The sequence below is a fragment of the Oncorhynchus tshawytscha genome, unplaced genomic scaffold (assembly GCF_018296145.1).
Source record: "Oncorhynchus tshawytscha isolate Ot180627B unplaced genomic scaffold, Otsh_v2.0 Un_contig_2333_pilon_pilon, whole genome shotgun sequence".
Taxonomy (NCBI): domain Eukaryota; kingdom Metazoa; phylum Chordata; class Actinopteri; order Salmoniformes; family Salmonidae; genus Oncorhynchus; species Oncorhynchus tshawytscha.
In genome coordinates, this window is record NW_024609427.1 from 111434 (window position 1) to 135850 (window position 24417).

Consider the following 24417-nt stretch of genomic DNA (forward strand, 5'->3'; position numbering starts at 1 on the left):
TAATAGAGACAGTAGATCTAGCTGGTCTGTCATAATATAATAGAGACAGTAGATCTAGCTGGTCTGTCATAATATAATAGAGACAGTAGATCTAGCTGGTCTGTCATAATATAATAGAGACAGTAGATCTAGCTGGTCTGTCATAATATAATAGAGACAGTAGATCTAGCTGGTCTGTCATAATATAATAGAGACAGCTAGATCTAGCTGGTCTGTCATAATATAATAGAGACAGTAGATCTAGCTGGTCTGTCATAATATAATAGAGACAGTAGATCTAGCTGGTCTGTCATAATATAATAGAGACAGTAGATCTAGCTGGTCTGTCATAATATAATAGAGACAGTAGATCTAGCTGGTCTGTCATAATATAATAGAGACAGTAGATCTAGCTGGTCTGTCATAATATAATAGAGACAGTAGATCTAGCTGGTCTGTCATAATATAATAGAGACAGTAGATCTAGCTGGTCTGTCATAATATAATAGAGACAGTAGATCTAGCTGGTCTGTCATAATATAATAGAGACAGTAGATCTAGCTGGTCTGTCATAATATAATAGAGACAGTAGATCTAGCTGGTCTGTCATAATATAATAGAGACAGTAGATCTAGCTGGTCTGTCATAATATAATAGAGACAGTAGATCTAGCTGGTCTGTCATAATATAATAGAGACAGTAGATCTAGCTGGTCTGGTAATGTCATAATATAATAGAGACAGTAGATCTAGCTGGTCTGTCATAATATAATAGAGACAGTAGATCTAGCTGGTCTGTCATAATATAATAGTGACATAGAGACAGTACATCTAGCTGGTCTGTCATAATATAATAGAGACAGTACATCTAGCTGGTCTGTCATAATATAATAGAGACAGTACATCTAGCTGGTCTGTCATAATATAATAGAGACAGTAGATCTAGCTGGTCTGTCATAATATAATCGAGACAGTAGATCTAGCTGGTCTGTCATTTTATAATAGAGACAGTAGATCTATCTGGTCTGTCATAATATAATAGAGACAGTAGATCTAACTGGTCTGTCATAATACAATAGAGACAGTAGATCTAGCTGGTCTGTCATAATATAATAGAGACATAGAGACAGTACATCTAGCTGGTCTGTCATAATATAATAGATACAGTAAATCTGGCTGGTCTGTCATAATATAATAGAGACAGTAGATCTAGCTGGTCTGTCATAATATAATAGAGACAGTAGATCTAGCTGGTCTGTCATAATATAATAGAGACAGTAGATCTAGCTGGTCTGTCATAATATAATAGAGACAGTAGATCTAGCTGGTCTGTCATAATATAATAGAGACAGTAGATCTAGCTGGTCTGTCATAATATAATAGAGACAGTAGATCTAGCTGGTCTGTCATAATATAATAGAGACAGTAGATCTAGCTGGTCTGTCATATATACAATAGAGACAGTAGATCTAGCTGGTCTGTCATAATATAATAGAGAAGTAGATCTAGCTGGTCTGTCATAATATAATAGAGACAGTAGATCTAGCTGGTCTGTCATAATATAATAGAGACAGTAGATCTATATAATATAATAGAGACAGTAGATCTAGCTGGTCTGTCATAATATAATAGAGACAGTAGATCTAGCTGGTCTCTGTCATAATAGACAGTAGATCTAGCTGGTCTGTCATAATAGAGACAGTAGATCTAGCTGGTCTGTCATAATATAATAGAGACAGTAGATCTAGCTGGTCTGTCATAATATAATAGAGACAGTAGATCTAGCTGGTCTGTCATAATATAATAGAGACAGTAGATCTAGCTGGTCTGTCATAATATAATAATAGAGACAGTAGATCTAGCTGGTCTGTCATAATATAATAGAGACAGTAGATCTAGCTGGTCTGTCATAATATAATAGAGACAGTAGATCTAGCTGGTCTGTCATAATATAATAGAGACAGTAGATCTAGCTGGTCTGTCATAATATAATAGAGACAGTAGATCTAGCTGGTCTGTCATAATATAATAGAGACAGTAGATCTGCTGGTCTGTCATAATATAATAGAGACATAGAGACAGTACATCTAGCTGGTCTGTCATAATATAATAGAGACAGTAGATCTAGCTGGTCTGTCATAATATAATAGAGACAGTAGATCTAGCTGGTCTGTCATAATATAATAGAGACAGTAGATCTAGCTGGTCTGTCATAATATAATAGAGACAGATCTAGCTGGTCTGATCTAGCTGGTCTGTCATAATATAATAGAGACAGTAGATCTAGCTGGTCTGTCATAATATAATAGAGACAGTAGATCTAGCTGGTCTGTCATAATATAATAGAGACAGTAGATCTAGCTGGTCTGTCATAATATAATAGAGACAGTAGATCTAGCTGGTCTGTCATAATATAATAGAGACAGTAGATCTAGCTGGTCTGTCATAATATAATAGAGACAGTAGATCTAGCTGGTCTGTCATAATATAATAGAGACAGTAGATCTAGCTGGTCTGTCATAATATAATAGAGACAGTAGATCTAGCTGGTCTGTCATAATATAATAGAGACAGTAGATCTAGCTGGTCTGTCATAATATAATAGAGACAGTAGATCTAGCTGGTCTGTCATAATATAATAGAGACAGTAGATCTAGCTGGTCTGTCATAATATAATAGAGACATATAGACAGTAGATCTAGCTGGTCTGTCATAATATAATAGACACATAGAGACAGTAGATCTAGCTGTTCTGTCATAATATAATAGAGACAGTAGATCTAGCTGGTCTGTCATAATATAATAGAGACAGTAGATCTAGCTGGTCTGTCATAATATAATAGAGACAGTAGATCTAGCTGGTCTGTCATAATATAATAGAGACAGTAGATCTAGCTGGTCTGTCATAATATAATAGAGACAGTAGATCTAGCTGGTCTGTCATAATATAATAGAGACAGTAGATCTAGCTGGTCTGTCATATATAATAGAGACAGTAGATCTAGCTGGTCTGTCATAATATAATAGAGACAGTAGATCTAGCTGGTCTGTCATAATATAATAGAGACGTAGATCTAGCTGGTCTGTCATAATATATAATAGAGACAGTAGATCTAGCTGGTCTGTCATATATAATAGAGACAGTAGATCTAGCTGGTCTGTCATAATATAATAGAGACAGTAGATCTAGCTGGTCTGTCATAATATAATAGAGACAGTAGATCTAGCTGGTCTGTCATAATATAATAGAGACAGTAGATCTAGCTGGTCTGTCATAATATAATAGAGACAGTAGATCTAGCTGGTCTGTCATAATATAATAGAGACAGTAGATCTAGCTGGTCTGTCATAATATAATAGAGACAGTAGATCTAGCTGGTCTGTCATAATATAATAGAGACAGTAGATCTAGCTGGTCTGTCATAATATAATAGAGACAGTAGATCTAGCTGGTCTGTCATAATATAATAGAGACAGTAGATCTAGCTGGTCTGTCATAATATAATAGAGACAGTAGATCTAGCTGGTCTGTCATAATATAATAATAGATCTAGCTGGTCTGTCATAGATCTAGCTGGTCTGTCATAATATAATAGAGACAGTAGATCTAGCTGGTCTGTCATAATATAATAGAGACAGTAGATCTAGCTGGTCTGTCATAATATAATATAATAGAGACAGTAGATCTAGCTGGTCTGTCATAATATAATATCTAGCTGGTCTCTCATAATATCTAGCTGGTCTCTCATAATACAATAGAGACAGTAGATCTAGCTGGTCTGTCATAATATAATAGAGACAGTAGATCTAGCTGGTCTGTCATAATATAATAGGGACAGTAGATCTAGCTGGTCTGTTATAATATAATAGAGACAGTAGATCTAGCTGGTCTGTCATAATATAATAGAGACAGTAGATCTAGCTGGTCTGTCATAATATAATAGAGACAGTAGATCTAGCTGGTCTGTCATAATATAATAGAGACATAGAGATCTAGCTGGTCTGTCATAATATAATAGAGACAGCTGGTCTGTAGAGACAGTAGATCTAGCTGGTCTGTCATAATATAATAGAGACAGATCTAGATATAATAGAGACAGTAGATCTAGCTGGTCTGTCATAATATAATAATAGAGACAGTAGATCTAGCTGGTCTGTCATAATATAATAGAGACAGTAGATCTAGCTGGTCTGTCATAATATAATAGAGACAGTAGATCTAGCTGGTCTGTCATAATATAATAGAGACAGTAGATCTAGCTGGTCTGTCATAATATAATAGAGACAGTAGATCTAGCTGGTCTGTCATAATATAATAGAGACAGTAGATCTAGCTGGTCTGTCATAATATAATAGAGACAGTAGATCTAGCTGGTCTGTCATAATATAATAGAGACAGTAGATCTAGCTGGTCTGTCATAATATAATAGAGACAGTAGATCTAGCTGGTCTGTCATAATATAATAGAGACAGTAGATCTAGCTGGTCTGTCATAATATAATAGAGACAGTAGATCTAGCTGGTCTGTCATAATATAATAGAGACAGTAGATCTAGCTGGTCTGTCATAATATAATAGAGACAGTAGATCTAGCTGGTCTGTCATAATATAATAGAGACAGTAGATATAATAGCTGGTCTGTCATAATATAATAGAGACAGTAGATCTAGCTGGTCTGTCATAATATAATAGAGACAGTAGATCTAGCTGGTCTGTCATAATATAATAGAGACAGTAGATCTAGCTGGTCTGTCATAATATAATAGAGACAGTAGATCTAGCTGGTCTGTCATAATATAATAGAGACAGTAGATCTAGCTGGTCTGTCATAATATAATAGAGACAGTAGATCTAGCTGGTCTGTCATAATATAATAGAGACAGTAGATCTAGCTGGTCTGTCATAATATAATAGAGACAGTAGATCTAGCTGGTCTGTCATAATATAATAGAGACATAGAGACAGTAGATCTAGCTGGTCTGTCATAATATAATAGAGACAGTAGATCTAGCTGGTCTGTCATAATATAATAGAGACAGTAGATCTAGCTGGTCTGTCATAATATAATAGAGACAGTAGATCTAGCTGGTCTGTCATAATATAATAGAGACAGTAGATCTAGCTGGTCTGTCATAATATAATAGAGACAGTAGATCTAGCTGGTCTGTCATAATATAATAGAGACAGTAGATCTAGCTGGTCTGTCATAATATAATAGAGACATAGAGACAGTAGATCTAGCTGGTCTGTCATAATATAATAGAGACAGTAGATCTAGCTGGTCTGTCATAATATAATAGAGACAGTAGATCTAGTCTGCTGTCTGTCATAATATAATAGAGACAGTAGATCTAGCTGGTCTGTCATAATATAATAGAGACAGTAGATCTAGCTGGTCTGTCATAATATAATAGAGACAGTAGATCTAGCTGGTCTGTCATAATATAATAGAGACAGTAGATCTAGCTGGTCTGTCATAATATAATAGAGACAGTAGATCTAGCTGGTCTGTCATAATATAATAGAGACAGTAGATCTAGCTGGTCTGTCATAATATAATAGAGACAGTAGATCTAGCTGGTCTGTCATAATATAATAGAGACAGTAGATCTAGCTGGTCTGTCATAATATAATAGAGACAGTAGATCTAGCTGGTCTGTCATAATCTAGCTGGTCTGTCATAATATAATAGAGACAGTAGATCTAGCTGGTCTGTCATAATATAATAGAGACAGTAGATCTAGCTGGTCTGTCATAATATATTAGAGACCGTAGATCTCGCTGGTCTTTCATAATATAATAGAGACAGTAGATCTAGCTGGTCTGTCATAATATATTAGAGACAGTAGATCTGGCTGGTCTGTCATAATATAATAGAGACAGTAGATCTAGCTGGTCTGTCATAATATAATAGAGACAGTAGATCTAGCTGGTCTGTCATAATATAATAGAGACAGTACATCTAGCTGGTCTGTCATAATATAATAGATATAGTAGATCTGGCTGGTCTGTCATAATATAATAGAGACAGTAGATCTAGCTGGTCTGTCATAATATAATAGATACAGTAGATCTAGCTGGTCTGTCATTTTATAATAGAGACAGTAGATCTATCTGGAAAAGTCATAATATAAGTGAGACAGTAGATCTAACTGGTCTGTCATAATATAATAGAGACAGTAGATCTTGATGGTCTGTCATAATACAATAGAGACAGTAGATCTAACTGGTCTGTCATAATATAATAGATAAAGTAGATCTGGCTGGTCTGTCATAATACAATAGAGACAGTAGATCTAGCTGGTCTGTCATAATATAAGTGAGACAGTAGATCTAACTGGTCTGTCATAATACAATAGAGACAGTAGATCTAGCTGGTCTGTCATAATATAATAGAGACATAGAGACAGTACATCTAGCTGGTCTGTCATAATATAATAGAGACAGTACATCTAGCTGGTCTGTCATAATATAATAGATATAGTAGATCTGGCTGGTCTGTCATAATATAATAGAGACAGTACATCTAGCTGGTCTGTCATAATATAATAGATATAGTAGATCTATCTGGTCTGTCATAATATAAGTGAGACAGTAGATCTAACTGGTCTGTCATAATATAATAGAGACAGTAGATCTAGCTGGTTTGTCATATTATAATAGAGACAGTAGATCTAGCTGGTCTGTCATATTATAATAGAGACAGTAGATCGTGCTGGTCTGTCATTAAATATAATAGAGACATAGAGACAGTATATGGTATCATCACAGCAGAATAGTGATTTCATTATTACTACCCCAGAGGCAGTCCTTTCCCAGCCAGTCCTTGGCCAGAAACTAACGTGTCTGGTTTGAGAACCACACAGGTGTCGTTAGAGAGAATCTCACTGCTCACAATGGAAGTTATATAGATCCCTGGTTCCTCGTTAGGACTCAGGAGCTCTGACGCATCAAGAGGTTCTGATGGTGATTACACAACGCAAAGGTGAACTCTGGGTCGGTGTCAGAACAGGTCTGTTGTCATGGAGACCACCTTGGGGATGGGGGCAAGGGAGGACAGGTAGAGAATGAGGAGTCACTAGAGAGGAAGGTATTTAAAGGTTGGTCAGTGTTGGTAGGATGAAGGAAGGTATTTAAAGGTTGATCATGGTTGGTAGGATGAAGGAAGGTATTTAAAGGTTGATCATGGTTGGTAGGATGAAGGAAGAGTATTTAAAGGTTGGTCATGGTTGGTAGGATGAAGGAAGGTATTTAAAGGTTGATCATGGTTGGTAGGATGAAGGAAGAGTATTTAAAGGTTGGTCATGGTTGGTAGGATGAAGGAAGAGTATTTAAAGGTTGGTCATGGTTGGTAGGATGAAGGAAGGTATTTAGTACATTAATCTTCAGATATCTAGGTTAGACAACCACATATCTCAGTCATAGTCAGTACATTCATCTTCAGATATCTAGGTTAGACAACCACATATCTCAGTCATAGTCAGTACATTCATCTTCAGATATCTAGGTTAGACAACCACATATCTCAGTCATAGTCAGTACATTCATCTTCAGATATCTAGGTTAGACAACCACATATCTCAGTCATAGTCAGTACATTCATCTTCAGATATCTAGGTTAGACAACCACATATCTCAGTCATAGTCAGTACATTCATCTTCAGATATCTAGGTGGACCAGTCATAGTCAGTACATTCATCTCCAGATATCTAGGTAGACCAGTCATAGTCAGTACATTCATCTTCAGATATCTAGGTTAGACAACCACATATCTCAGTCATAGTCAGTACATTCATCTTCAGATATCTAGGTTAGACAACCACATATCTCAGTCACAGTCAGTGCTTGTTCCTCCATAAAGGAAGGGGTGCTATGGGATTAATCAGAATACTTAGTGAAGATGTGGCTTTTCAGCCGTTTTCAGAAGACAGACAGGGACTCTGCTGTCCTCACGTCAGCTGGTTCCACTAAGAGAGATCCTTTTAAACTCGTATTCTAACTCCTAATTATATGACTCCGTTCTACGGTGGTTTGCCAGGACAGAGGAGAGGCTTTGTCTGGGCCTTCGGCTTGTTATAAACACTCTCAACTTGTTTGTTTAGAAACTGAATTTTAGTTTCCCCAAGTCGATACTTTTCATCGTCAGGTTTTGGGGGTCATGGAGATACTGTGGGAATGATGCAGGATGTGTTGTGTACAAAACCAACATCATTATCATACTCAATCATCATACCCAGTTTCTCTCAGTCTACAGCAGCATATCTATTCAGGAGACTAAGAGACCAGACCAGTCTACAGCAGCATATCTATTCAGGAGACTAAGAGACCAGACCAGTTCATTCAGTCTACAGCAGCATATCTATTCAGGAGACTAAGAGACCAGACCAGTCTACAGCAGCATATCTATTCAGGAGACTAAGAGACCAGACCAGTCTACAGCAGCATATCTATTCAGGAGACTAAGAGACCAGACCAGTCTACAGCAGCATATCTATTCAGGAGACTAAGAGACCAGACCAGTCTACAGCAGCATATCTATTCAGGAGACTAAGAGACCAGACCAGTTCTAGTCACAGCAGCATATCTATTCAGGAGACTAAGAGACCAGACCAGTCTACAGCAGCATATCTATTCAGGAGACTAAGAGACCAGACCAGTCTACAGCAGCATATCTATTCAGGAGACTAAGAGACCAGACCAGAGACAGTCTACAGCAGCATATCTATTCAGGAGACTAAGAGACCAGACCAGTCTACAGCAGCATATTATTCAGGAGACTAAGAGACCAACAGTCTACTCAGCATATCTCTTCAGGAGACACAAGACCAGAATCAGTCTACAGCAGCATATCTATTCAGGAGGCAAACCAGACCAGTCTAACATGTTTCCAATGGGGACAGAGACCAGACCAGTCTTCATGTACTTTAACATATTATTCAGGAGACAGAACAGACCATGTCATGTACTTTAACATGTTTCATTCAGGAGGAACAGAACAGACCAGTCTACAGCAGCATATCTATTAACATGTTTCCAATGGGGACAGAACAGCATGTTTGTCCATGTCCAATGGGGACAACTGTCCTAACATGTTTCCAATGGGGACAGAACAGCATGTACTTCATGTACTTTAACATGTTTCCAATGGGGACAGAACAGCATGTACTTCATGTACTTTAACATGTTTCCAATGGGGACAGAACAGCATGTACTTCATGTACTTTAACATGTTTCCAATGGGGACAGAACAGCATGTACTTCATGTACTTTAACATGTTTCCAATGGGAACAGAACAGCATGTACTTCATGTACTTTAACATGTTTCCAATGGGGACAGAACAGCATGTACTTCATGTACTTTAACATGTTTCCAATGGGGACAGAACAGCATGTACTTCATGTACTTTAACATGTTTCCAATGGGGACAGAACAGCATGTACTTCATGTACTTTAACATGTTTCCAATGGGGACAGAACAGCATGTACTTCATGTACTTTAACATGTTTCCAATGGGAACAGAACAGCATGTACTTCATGTACTTTAACATGTTTTGGGAACAGAACAGCATGTACTTCAACTTTAACATGTTTCCAATGGGGACAGAACAGCATGTACTTCATGTACTTTAACATGTTTCCAACGGGAACAGAACAGCATGTACTTCATGTACTTTAACATGTTTCCAATGGGGACAGAACAGCATGTACTTCATGTACTTTAACATGTTTCCAACAGGAACAGAACAGCATGTACTTTAACATGTTTCCAATGGGGACAGAACAGCATGTACTTCATGTACTTTAACATGTTTCCAATGGGGACAGAACAGCATGTACTTCATGTACTTTAACATGTTTCCAACGGGAACAGAACAGCATGTACTTCATGTACTTTAACATGTTTCCAATGGGGACAGAACAGCATGTACTTCATGTACTTTAACATGTTTCCAACAGGAACAGAACAGCATGTACTTCATGTACTTTAACATGTTTCCAATGGGGACAGAACAGCATGTACTTCATGTACTTTAACATGTTTCCAATGGGGACAGAACAGCATGTACTTCATGTACTTTAACATGTTTCCAATGGGAACAGAACAGCATGTACTTCATGTACTTTAACATGTTTCCAATGGGGAACAGAACAGCATGTACTTCATGTACTTTAACATGTTTCCAATGGGAACAGAACAGCATGTACTTCATGTACTTTAACATGTTTCCAACAGGAACAGAACAGCATGTACTTTAACATGTTTTCAATGGGAACAGAACAGCATGTACTTTAACATGTTTCCAACAGGAACAGAACAGCATGTACTTCATGTACTTTAACATGTTTCCAACAGGAACAGAACAGCATGTACTTCATGTACTTTAACATGTTTCCAATGGGGACAGAACAGCATGTACTTCATGTACTTTAACATGTTTCCAACAGGAACAGAACAGCATGTACTTCATGTACTTTAACATGTTTCCAATGGGAACAGAACAGCATGTACTTCATGTACTTTAACATGTTTCCAATTCATGTACTTTAACATGGGAACAGAACAGCATGTACTTCATGTACTTTAACATGTTTCCAATGGGAACAGAACAGCATGTACTTCATGTACTTTAACATGTTTCCAATGGGGACAGAACAGCATGTACTTCATGTACTTTAACATGTTTCCAATAGGAACAGAACAGCATGTACTTCATGTACTTTAACATGTTTCCAATGGGGACAGAACAGCATGTACTTCATGTACTTTAACATGTTTCCAATGGGGACAGAACAGCATGTACTTCATGTACTTTAACATGTTTCCAATGGGAACAGAACAGCATGTACTTCATGTACTTTAACATGTTTCCAATGGGGACAGAACAGCATGTACTTCATGTACTTTAACATGTTTCCAATGGGAACAGAACAGCATGTACTTTAACATGTTTCCAACAGGAACAGAACAGCATGTACTTCATGTACTTTAACATGTTTCCAATGGGAACAGAACAGCATGTACTTCATGTACTTTAACATGTTTCCAATGGGGACAGAACAGCATGTACTTCATGTACTTTAACATGTTTCCAATGGGAACAGAACAGCATGTACTTCATGTACTTTAACATGTTTCCAATGGGGACAGAACAGCATGTACTTCATGTACTTTAACATGTTTCCAACAGGAACAGAACAGCATGTACTTTAACATGTTTCCAACAGGAACAGAACAGCATGTACTTTAACATGTTTCCAACAGGAACAGAACAGCATGTACTTCATGTACTTTAACATGTTTCCAACAGTTGTTTTTGTTACCAAATATCCCATCACCTATAAACAACCCTGATCAAGAGGAACTGTTTAACAAACTGCCTTGTCTGTTGGTTGCCAATCTAGCTGCTGAGAAGCAGCCAAAACCAGTTATATTTTACATCCACCAAGACTAGCCCGTTCTACCTCTCTCCGCCCAATAAAGGGCATTCCTTCCCTCCAACGTTCCTTCACCTCAAACACTAACCAGAGGCATATCACATGACTGGATTCATAAACACGTCTCCTTTGAAATATTCCTCTCATCTCACTCCTCGGGGGAATTCTGGGAACTTTCCAGCATAGTATAGTAGGTCTGCTTCCCAAACGGCACCCTATATATATATATATATATATAGTGCATGATAGGTCCGGGTCAAAAGTAGTGCACACTAGATAGGGAGCCATTTGGGACGTACCCTTAGTGACCACTTCCTCCTGTCCCTAATTTCCCAGTTCTTCTTCATATTTGGGATTTCCATGGAGCCCAGGCGTAGCCAGACACAAAGTATATTGGTCTGGCGACCATCGTGGTTTATACAAGTCTCCCCCCAGATCACATCTCCACTTGGCTAACTCAGAGTGCATTCCAAATGGCACCGTATGGGCCTTGGTTCAAAGGGAGTGCACTATATCGGGTACAGTGAGCCTTTTAGGATGGAACCACAGTGTTGTAGAGCTGGAACCTCTGGTTAAACCCCGAGTCCCCTCCACAGTGTGGTAGAACTGGAACCTCTGGTTAAACCCGAGTCCCCTCCACAGTGTGGTAGAACTGGAACCTCTGGTTAAACCCTGAGTCCCCTCCACAGTGTGGTAGAACTGGAACCTCTGGTTAAACCCTGAGTCCCCACCACAGTGTGGTAGAACTGGAACCTCTGGTTAAACCCTGAGTCCCCACCACAGTGTGGTAGAACTGGAACCTCTGGTTAAACCCTGAGTCCCCACCACAGTGTGGTAGAACTGGAACCTCTGGTTAAACCCTGAGTCCCCACCACAGTGTGGTAGAACTGGAACCTCTGGTTAGACCCTGAGTCCCCAATCAGTCACACATTATACTGTTTCCATTTTTGTGACTTCCTTCTGTCAAAGGCCTTAATTTATTCAAGCTCCACTATCAAGGTTTTTCCAGTGCCTCACGACATCGTTATGCTGAAACAACTTCCTTTTTCATAAACCACACAAAACCACTTAATCACTGCTTGAAGGACAATTCATTTCAGTAGAGCAGGAGAAAGCACGTAATAGCATCTGCATTTAAGCTGGAGTAGAGCAGAGATTGAACCTTAACCCATGGAGATTGGACCTTAACCCCCATGAAGAGTGGACCTTAAGCCCCATGGAGATTGAACCTTAAACCCCATGGAGATTGGACCCTAACCCCCATGGAGGCTGGACCCTAACCCCCATGGAGATTGCTCACCTAACCCCATGGAGATTGGACCTTAAACCCCATGGAGATTGGACCCTAACCCCCATGGAGATTGGACCCTAACCCCCATGGAGGCTGGACCCTAACCCCCATGGAGATTGCACCTAACCCCCATGGAGATTGGACCTTAAACCCCATGGAGATTGGACCCTAACCCCCATGGAGATTGGACCCTAACCCCATGGAGGCTGGACCCTAACCCCCATGGAGATTGGACCCTAACCCCCATGGAGGCTGGACCCTAACCCCCATGGAGATTGGACGCTAACCCCCATGGAGATTGGACCCTAACCCCCATGGAGATTGGACCCTAACCCCCATGGAGATTGGACCCTAACCCCCATGGAGATTGGACCCTAACCCCCATGGAGATTAGACCTTAACCACCATGGAGATTGGACCTTAACCCCCATGGAGATTGGAACCTTAACCCCCATGGAGATTGGACCTTAACCCCCATGGAGATGACCCCACAGTGTTGTAGAGCTGGACCTTAACCCCCATGGAGATTGGACCTTAACCCCCATGGAGATTGGACCTTAACCCCCATGGAGATTGGACCTTAACCCCCATGGAGATTGGACCTTAACCCCCATGGAGGCTGGACCCTAACCCCCATGGAGATTGGACCCTAACCCCCATGGAGATTGGACCCTAACCCCCATGGAGATTGGACCCTAACCCCCATGGAGATTGGACCCTAACCCCCATGGAGATTGGACGTTAACCCCCATGGAGATTGGACCTTAACCCCCACGGAGATTGGACCTTAACCCCCATGGAGATTGGACCTTAACCCCCATGGAGATTGGACCTTAACCCCCATGGAGATTGGACCTTAACCCCCATGGAGATTGGACCTTAACCCCCATGGAGGCTGGACCCTAACCCCCAAGGAGATTGGACCCTAACCCCCATGTTGATTGTACCCTAACCCCCATGGAGGCTGGACCCTAACCCCCATGGAGATTGGACCCTAACCCCCATGGAGATTGGACCCTAACCCCCATGGAGATTGGACCCTAACCCCCATGGAGATTGGACCCCATGGAACCCCCATGGAGATTGGACCCTAACCCCCATGGAGATTGGACCCTAACCCCCTGGAGATTGGACCCTAACCCCCATGGAGATTGGACCCTAACCCCCATGGAGATTGGACCCTAACCCCCATGGAGATTAGACCTTAACCCCCATGGAGATTGGACCCTAACCCCCATGGAGATTGGACCCTAACCCCCATGGAGATTGGACCCTAACCCCCATGGAGATTGGACCCTAACCCCCATGGAGATTGAACCTTAACCCCCATGGAGATTGGACCTTAACCCCCATGGAGATTGGACCTTAACCCCCATGGAGGATGGACCTAACCCCCATGGAGATTGGACCCTAACCCCCATGGAGATTGGACCCTAACCCCCATGGAGATTGGACCCTAACCCCATGGAGATTGGACCTTAACCCCCATAGAGATTGGACCTTAACCCCCATGGAGGCTGGACCCTAACCCCCATGGAGATTGGACCCTAACCCCCATGGAGGCTAGACCCTAACCCCCATGGAGATTGGACCTTAACCCCCATGGAGATTGGACCCTAACCCCATGGAGATTGGACCTTAACCCCCATGGAGATTGGACCTTAACCCCCATGGAGGCTGGACCCTAACCCCCATGGAGATTGGACCCTAACCCCCATGGAGATTGGACCCTAACCCCCATGGAGGCTGGACCCTAACCCCCATGGAGGCTGGACCCTAACCCCCATGGAGGCTGGACACCCCTAACCCCCATGGAGGCTGGACCCTAACCCCCATGGAGATTGGACCCCTAACCCCCATGGAGATTGGACCTTAACCCCCATGGAGATTGGACCCTAACCCCCATTGAGATTGGACCCTAACCCCCATGGAGGCTGGACCTTAAGCCCCATGGAGATTGGACCTTAAACCCCATGGAGATTGGACCCTATCCCCCATGGATATTGGACCCTAACCCCCATGGAGGCTGGACCCTAACCCCCATGGAGATTGGACCCTAACCCCCATGGAGGCTGGACCTTAAGCCCCATGGAGATTGGACCTTAAACCCCATGGAGATTGGGCCTTAACCCCCATGGAGATTGGACCTTAACACCAATGGAGATTGGACCTTAACCCCCATGGAGATTGGACCTTAACCCCAATGGAGGCTGGACCCTAACCCCCATGGAGATTGGACCCTAACCCCATGGAGGCTGGACCCTAACCCCCATGGAGATTGGACCCTAACCCCCATGGAGGCTGGACCCTAACCCCCATGGAGATTGGACCTAACCCCCATGGAGATTGGACCCTAACCCCCATGGAGATTGGACCCTAACCCCCATGGAGATTGGACCCTAACCCCCATGGAGATTAGACCTTAACCACCATGGAGATTGGACCTTAACCCCCATGGAGATTGGACCTTAACCCCCATGGAGATTGGACCTTAACCCCCATGGAGATTGGACCTTAACCCCCATGGAGATTGGACCTTAACCCCCATGGAGATTGGACCTTAACCCCCATGGAGATTGGACCTTAACCCCCATGGAGATTGGACCTTAACCCCATGGAGATTGGACCTTAACCCCCATGGAGGCTGGACCCTAACCCCCATGGAGATTGGACCCTAACCCCCATGGAGATTGGACCCTAACCCCCATGGAGATTGGACCCTAACCCCCATGGAGATTGGGACCCTAACCCCCATGGAGATTGGACGTTAACCCCCATGGAGATTGGACCTTAACCCCCATGGAGATTGGACCTTAACCCCCATGGAGATTGGACCTTAACCCCCATGGAGATTGGACCTTAACCCCCATGGAGATTGGACCTTAACCCCCATGGAGATTGGACCTTAACCCCCATGGAGGCTGGACCCTAACCCCCAAGGAGATTGGACCCTAACCCCCATGTTGATTGTACCCTAACCCCCATGGAGGCTGGACCCTAACCCCCATGGAGATTGGACCCTAACCCCCATGGAGGCTGGACCCTAACCCCCATGGAGATTGGACCCTAACCCCCATGGAGATTGGACCCTAACCCCCATGGAGATTGGACCCTAACCCCCATGGAGATTGGACCCTAACCCCCATGGAGATTGGACCTTAACCCCCATGGAGATTGGACCTTAACCCCCATGGAGATTGGACCCTAACCCCCATGGAGATTGGACCCTAACCCCCATGGAGATTGGACCCTAACCCCCATGGAGATTGGACCTTAACCCCCATGGAGATTGGACCTTAACCCCCATGGAGATTGGACCCCCTTGGAGAACCCCCATGGAGGATGGACCCTAACCCCCATGGAGATTGGACCCTAACCCCCATGGAGATTGGACCCTAACCCCATGGAGATTGGACCCTAACCCCATGGAGATTGGACCTTAACCCCCATAGAGATTGGACCTTAACCCCCATGGAGGCTGGACCCTAACCCCCATGGAGATTGGACCCTAACCCCCATGGAGGCTGGACCCTAACCCCCATGGAGATTGGACCTTAACCCCCATGGAGATTGGACCCTAACCCCATGGAGATTGGACCTTAACCCCCATGGAGGCTGGACCCTAACCCCCATGGAGGCTGGACCCTAACCCCCATGGAGGCTGGACCTAACCCCCATGGAGGCTGGACCTAACCCCCATGGAGATTGGACCCTAACCCCCATGGAGATTGGACCTTAACCCCCATGGAGATTGGACCCTAACCCCCATTGAGATTGGACCCTAACCCCCATGGAGGCTGGACCTTAAGCCCCATGGAGATTGGACCTAAACCCCATGGAGATTGGACCCTATCCCCCATGGATATTGGACCCTAACCCCCATGGAGGCTGGACCCTAACCCCCATGGAGATTGGACCCTAACCCCCATGGAGGCTGGACCTTAAACCCCATGGAGATTGGGGCCTTAACCCCATGGAGATTGGCCTTAACCCCATGGAGATTAACACCAATGGAGATTGGACCTTAACCCCCATGGAGATTGGACCTTAACCCCAATGGAGGCTGGACCCTAACCCCCATGGAGATTGGACCCTAACCCCCATGGAGATTAGACCCTAACCCCCATGGAGATTGGACCCTAACCCCCATGGTGATTGGACCCTAACCCCCATGGAGGCTGGAACCTAACCCCCATGGAGATTGGACCCTAACCCCCATGGAGGCTGGACCCTAACCCCCATGGAGATTGGACCCTAACCCCCATGGAGGCTGGACCCTAACCCCCATGGAGATTGGACCCTAACCCCCATGGAGATTGGACCCTAACCCCCATGGAGATTGGACCCTAACCCCCATGGAGATTAGAACTTAACCCCGATGGAGATTGGACCCTAACCCCCATGGAGATTGGACCCTAACCCCCATGGAGATTGGACCCTAACCCCAATGGAGATTGGACCATAACCCCCATGGAGATTAGACCCTAACCCCCATGGAGATTGGACCCTAACCCCCATGGAGATTAGAACTTAACCCCGATGGAGATTGGACCCTAACCCCAATGGAGATTGGACCATAACCCCCATGGAGATTAGACCCTAACCCCCATGGAGATTGGACCCTAACCCCCATGGAGATTACAACTTAACCCCGATGGAGATTGGACCCTAACCCCCATGGAGATTGGACCTTAACCCCCATGGAGATTGGACCTTAACCCCCATGGAGATTGGACCTTAACCCCCATGGAGGCTGGACCCTAACCCCCATGGAGGCTGGACCCTAACCCCCATGGAGGCTGGTCCCTAACCCCCATGGAGAGGCTGGTCCCTAACCCCCATGGAGATTGGACCCTAACCCCCATGGAGATTGGACCTTAACCCCCATGGAGATTGGACCCTAACCCCCATGGAGATTGGACCCTAACCCCCATGGAGATTGGACCCTAACCCCCATGGAGATTGGACCCTAACCCCCATGGAGATTGGACCCTAACCCCCATGGAGATTGGACCCTAACCCCCATGGAGGCTGAGCCCTAACCCCCATGGAGATTGGACCTAAACCCCCATGGAGGCTGTACCCTAACCCCCATGGAGATTGGACCCCATCCCCCATGGAGATTAGACCTTAACCCCGATGGTGATTGGACCCTAACCCCCTGGAGATTAGACCTTAACCCCGATGGTGATTGGACCCTAACCCCCATGGAGATTAGACCTTAACCCCAATGGAGATTGGACCCTAACCCCCATGAAGATTGGACCCTAACCCCCATGGAGATTGGACCTTAACCCCTTGGAGATTGGACCTTAACCCCCATGGAGATTGGACCCTAACCCCCATGGAGATTGGACACTAACCCCCATGGAGATTGGACCCTAACCCCCATGGAGATTGGACCTTAACCCCCATGGAGGCTGGACCCTAACCCCCATGGAGATTGGACCCTAACCCCCATGGAGATTGGACCCTAACCCCCATGGAGGCTGGACCCTAACCCCCATGGAGATTGGACCCTAACCCCCATGGAGATTGGACATAAACCCCCATGAGTTAAAGGGGAGGGAATGTGGTTCTAACCTGCATCTATCTAGTCCTCTGTTTCAGACCTCTTGGTCTCCACTCGATCTAGTCCTCTGTTTCAGACCTCCTCATGGTCCCCACTATCTAGTCCTCTGTTACAGACATCCTCATGGTCCCCACTATCTAGTCCTCTGTTACAGACATCCTCATGGTCCCCACTCTGTCTAGCCCTCTGTTTCAGACCTCCTCATGGTCCACACTATCTACTCCTCTGTTTCAGACATCCTCATGGTCCCCACTCTGTCTAGTCCTCTGTTTCAGACAGAGGCCTAGATGGAGATAGTGGGGACTGTTTCAGAGGAGAGTCTCAGAGAGGAGAGTGAGATGAGGAGAGAGGAGAGGGAGAGGAAAAGAGGGAGATGAGGATAAAGAGATACTGACATCATCCCTATGTACTGACAGACTCAGGTGCCTGACCTCCAACCAAGATATTAATAACATCACTCATAGGCGATTGGATCTATAAAGACATCAACAAGATAGGGGGAGAGGAGAAGAGAGAGGGAGCGGGGGGAGAGGAGAAGAGAGAGGGAGCGAGGGGAGATGAGAAGGGGAGAGGAGAAAGGAGGGAGGGAGAGGGAGGAGGGAGATGAGAGGACAAGAGATGAGAGAGAAGGAGAGGGAGAGGAGAAAGGAGAGAGGGAGGAGAGGGGGAAAGAGAGATATGAGAGATATGAGTGCCCATTGCTGAAAGACGAAGCAGTCTACTGTATTTGATTTGGTTCATTAAATCATGACTGTGTGTTCGTACGTTGTGTATGTCTACGCTGTGTGTACGTGAGTTGTGATCAGGATAAAGATTTCCAGAATCAGAAGGAACACATGATTTAATGCACCCTATCAAACAATTTAACTTGTTTTCAACTTCAACAGTGAGTACCCTCTCCACCACCTCCCTCTTCACTACCTCTCGCTCGCTCCCTCCTCCCTCTAGATTCTTCCTCCACCTCCCTCTAGATGGCCCCTGCTATAGACCAGACGGGGTAGCGGTCCCCTGCTATAGACCAGACTGGGTAGCGGTCCACTACTATAGACCAGACGGGGTAGCGGTCCACTACTATAGACCAGACGGGGTAGCGGTCCACTACTATAGACCAGACGGGGTAGCGGTCCACTACTATAGACCAGACGGGGTAGGGTCCACTACTATAGACCAGACGGGGTCTAACCCTGTCCTTCTGTCCCTGAACAGGCGGTTAACCCACTGTTCCTCGGTAGGCTGTCATTGAAAATAAGAATTTGTTCTTAATAACTGACTTGCCTAGTTAAATAAAGGTAGAATAAAATTAATCAAAAACTGCCATCTAGTGGTGAAACACAGCCATGACAACCTAAAGGGACATCCTTATCCAATTTTACCTTGATTTAACTCAGCAAGTCAGTTAAGAACAAATCCTTATTTTCAATAACAGCCTATCGGGGAACAGTGGATTAATTGCCTTGTTCAGGGGCAGAAGGACCGATGTTGCCACTTGTCAGCTCAGGGATTCGATCTTGCAACCTTTTGGTTTCTAGTCCTACACTCTAACCACTAGGCCACCTGCCTTCTCTAACCACTAGGCCTACCTGCCTCCTCTACACTCTAACCACTAGGCTAGCCTCCTCTACACTCTAACCACCTACCTGCCTCCTCTACACTCTAACCACTAGACTACCTGCCTCCCTACACTCTACACTCTAACCACTAGGCTACCTGCCTCCTCTACACTCTAACCACTAGGCCACAGGCCTCCTCTACACTCTAACCACTGCCTCCTCTACACCTAACCCTAGACTACCTGCCTCCTCTACACTCTAACCACTAGGCTACCTGCCTCCTCTACACTCTAACCACTAGGCTACCTGCCTCCTCTACACTCTGCCGCCCCGATAGTCACTGTCCGTATCTAGAATACACAGATTAAATGCTCAACACCTGGTCCTTTTTATTTACAAACATTAAACAGTTTAGAGGGTAAATTCCTTTTAAAAGGAGGCCCCTTTATACATCAGTGAGTCATACAACAAGCCTCCCTGCTTCCAGAGTCCACCAGAGTTCCAGTGACCATCAACATGTGAGAAGTCCTTTTTCTAACACTTGTTTGAGCTACTAATATTTTAGACATCTCAAAAAAATGAAAATACAAAAGTAAATCTTAACATATTTCAACAAACAAAAGAATCTACAATCTAACTTTATTTTAAGGTAGAAATTTGTCGACAAAGAAAAAAAACAAAAGAAGCATCTCCAATACAATCACATTAATTAGATTCATTTATTAGAGCCTCATTTATTTACTTCATCAACAAGAAAAAAAACAAATCCCAAGTACAACTGTGATTTAAAACTCCCTTATAGCTCTTAACTACACGTGTCTATTGTTGTGGACATCGATTGCATATTAAAAGCTACGGACATGTACAGTAGTTCATTAACTAGGAACACCAAAACTGCATCTTAGTCAGAGACATAGGGTATGGAGAAGTACAGTGGTTCATTAACTAGGAACACCAAAACTGCATCTTAGTCAGAGACATAGGGTATGTGGAGAAGTACAGTGGTTCATTAACTAGGAACACCAAAACTGCATCTTAGTCAGAGACATAGGGTATGTGGAGAAGTACAGTAGTTCACCAAAACTAGGAACACCAAAACTGCATCTTAGTCAGAGACATAGGGTATGTGGAGAAGTACAGTAGTTCATGAACTAGGAACACCAAAACTGCATCTTAGTCAGAGACATAGGGTATGTGGAGAAGTACAGTAGTTTAGTCAAAACTGCATCTTAGTCACAGACATAGGGTATGTGGAGAAGTACAGTAGTTCATGAACTAGGAACACCAAAACTGCATCTTTGAGACATGTCCCAAAAGGCCACCTATTCCCTACATAGTGCACTACTTTTGACCAGAGCCCTATGGGTAGTAGTGCACTACTTTTGACCAGAGCCCTATGGGTAGTAGTGCACTACGTAGGGAATAGGAAGCCATTTGAGTCACAGCCAATAGTATAAATCGGTACATTGTTCCCTAAAAGAAAGTTCAACCCAGCTCTAAATACATGGTCAACACAAGGTCATAGTCAAGATCTCCACCGTCGTGTTTGAGGTTGTTGTCGTCGTCTCTTCCTCAATCTGCTGCAATGCATTCTGGTCACAGGGAAGTGGCAAGGTGTGCTGAAAGGTTGATAAGAGAACATCTGATTATGTCTGATCTAATAAAACATCTGATGTAGTAATGACACCATCTAATTACAGAGTACTTGGACAGGACTTCCAAAATGGCAGGCCCGTCTTCTCTAAATAGACATCATATGTCAGGCATGTTCTCATTAAAATGGCCAGCTACACCACAGGTGCAGCGACCGAGCAGGTGGACCAGTAGAACGGGCCAGCAGAGTAAAATGAGGTGCAGGGACCGAGAGAGCAGGTGGACCAGTAGAACGGGCCAGCAGAGTAAAATGAGGTGCAGGGACCGAGAGAGCAGGTGGACCAGTAGAACGGGCCAGCAGAGTAAAATGAGGTGCAGGGACCGAGAGAGCAGGTGGACCAGTAGAACGGGCCAGCAGAGTAAAATGAGGTGCAGGGACCGAGAGAGCAGGTGGACCAGTAGAACGGGCCAGCAGAGTAAAATGAGGTGCAGGGACCGAGAGAGCAGGTGGACCAGTAGAACGGGCCAGCAGAGTAAAATGAGGTGCAGGGACCGAGAGAGCAGGTGGACCAGTAGAACGGGCCAGCAGAGTAAAATGACTTGGATACATTGGGAGGAGGGAGATTCTTATCGGCCCTTTATGTTCTGTAGAAATGACTTACACTTGAGTCGGATATAGCAGGGGTCACAGTAAGGCTTCCCGTGTTGTGATTCTGAGTTCTGGGCTCTACCAGACCTCTGACCCTCCAAGTCGGCATTACCAGTACCACACTGAGGGGAGGAGAAGATGGACTGAATCAGGAGAATCAACTAAAACACTGATTACCAGCCCTACCACCGTGTGAGGAGAGAGAGTTAGCATTACCAGCCCTACCACCACAGAGAAAGAGAGTTAGCATTACCAGCCCTACCACCACAGAGAAAGAGAGTTAGCATTACCAGCCCTACCACCGTGTGAGGAGAGAGAGTTAGCATTACCAGCCCTACCACCACAGAGAAAGAGAGTTAGCATTACCAGCCCTACCACCGTGTGAGGAGAGAGAGTTAGCATTACCAGCCCTACCACCACAGAGAAAGAGAGTTAGCATTACCAGCCCTACCACCACAGAGAAAGAGAGTTAGCATTACCAGCCCTACCACCGTGTGAGGAGAGAGAGTTAGCATTACCAGCCCTACCACCACAGAGAAAGAGAGTTAGCATTACCAGCCCTACCACCACAGAGAAAGAGAGTTAGCATTACCAGCCCTACCACCGTGTGAGGAGAGAGAGTTAGCATTACCAGCCCTACCACCACAGAGAGAGAGTTAGCATTACCAGCCCTACCACCACAGAGAGAGAGTTAGCATTACCAGCCCTACCACCACAGAGAGAGAGTTAGCATTACCAGCCCTACCACCACAGAGAGAGAGTTAGCATTACCAGCCCTACCACCACAGAGAGAGAGTTAGCATTACCAGCCCTACCACCAGAGGAGAGAGTTAGCATTACCAGCCCTACCACCGTGAGGAGAGAGAGTTAGCATTACCAGCCCTACCACCACAGAGAAAGAGAGTTAGCATTACCAGCCCTACCACCGTGTGAGGAGAGAGAGTTAGCATTACCAGCCCTACCACCGTGTGAGGAGAGAGTTAGCATTACCAGCCCTACCACCACAGAGAAAGAGAGTTAGCATTACCAGCCCTACCACCACAGAGAAAGAGAGTTAGCATTACCAGCCCTACCACCACAGAGAAAGAGAGTTAGCATTACCAGCCCTACCACCACAGAGAAGAGAGAGTTAGCATTACCAGCCCTACCACCACAGAGAAAGAGAGTTAGCATTACCAGCCCTACCACCACAGAGAAAGAGAGTTAGCATTACCAGCCCTACCACCACAGAGAAAGAGAGTTAGCCTACCAGCCCTACCACCACAGAGAAAGAGAGTTAGCATTACCAGCCCTACCACCACAGAGAAAGAGAGTTAGCATTACCAGCCCTACCACCACAGAGAAAGAGAGTTAGCATTACCAGCCCTACCACCACAGAGAAAGAGAGTTAGCATTACCAGCCCTACCACCACAGAGAAAGAGAGTTAGCATTACCAGCCCTACCACCACAGAGAAAGAGAGTTAGCATTACCAGCCCTACCACCACAGAGAAAGAGAGTTAGCATTACCAGCCCTACCACCACAGAGAAAGAGAGTTAGCATTACCAGCCCTACCACCACAGAGAAAGAGAGTTAGCATTACCAGCCCTACCACCACAGAGAAAGAGAGTTAGCATTACCAGCCCTACCACCACAGAGAAAGAGAGTTAGCATTACCAGCCCTACCACCACAGAGAAAGAGAGTTAGCATTACCAGCCCTACCACCACAGAGAAAGAGAGTTAGCATTACCAGCCCTACCACCACAGAGAAAGAGAGTTAGCATTACCAGCCCTACCACCACAAAGAGAGTTAGCATTACCAGCCCTACCACCACAGAGAAAGAGAGTTAGCATTACCAGCCCTACCACCACAGAGAAAGAGAGTTAGCATTAGTCAGTCAGCCAGCTACAGTGCCCAGGTGAAGCCAGTCAGTCAGTCTGCTACAGTGCCCAGGTGAAGCCAGTCAGTCAGTCACAGTGCCCAGGTGAAGCCAGTCAGTCAGTCAGCTACAGTGCCCAGGTGAAGCCAGTCAGTCAGTCACAGTGCCCAGGTGAAGCCAGTCAGTCAGTCCGCTACAGTGCCCAGGTGAAGCCAGTCAGTCAGTCACAGTGCCCAGGTGAAGCCAGTCAGTCAGTCACAGTGCCCAGGTGAAGCCAGTCAGTCAGCCAGCTACAGTGCCCAGGTGAAGCCAGTCAGTCAGCCAGCTACAGTGCCCAGGTGAAGCCAGTCAGTCAGCCAGCTACAGTGCCCAGGTGAAGCCAGTCAGTCAGCCAGCTACAGTGCCCAGGTGAAGCCAGTCAGTCAGCCAGCTACAGTGCCCAGGTGAAGCCAGTCAGTCAGCCAGCTACAGTGCCCAGGTGAAG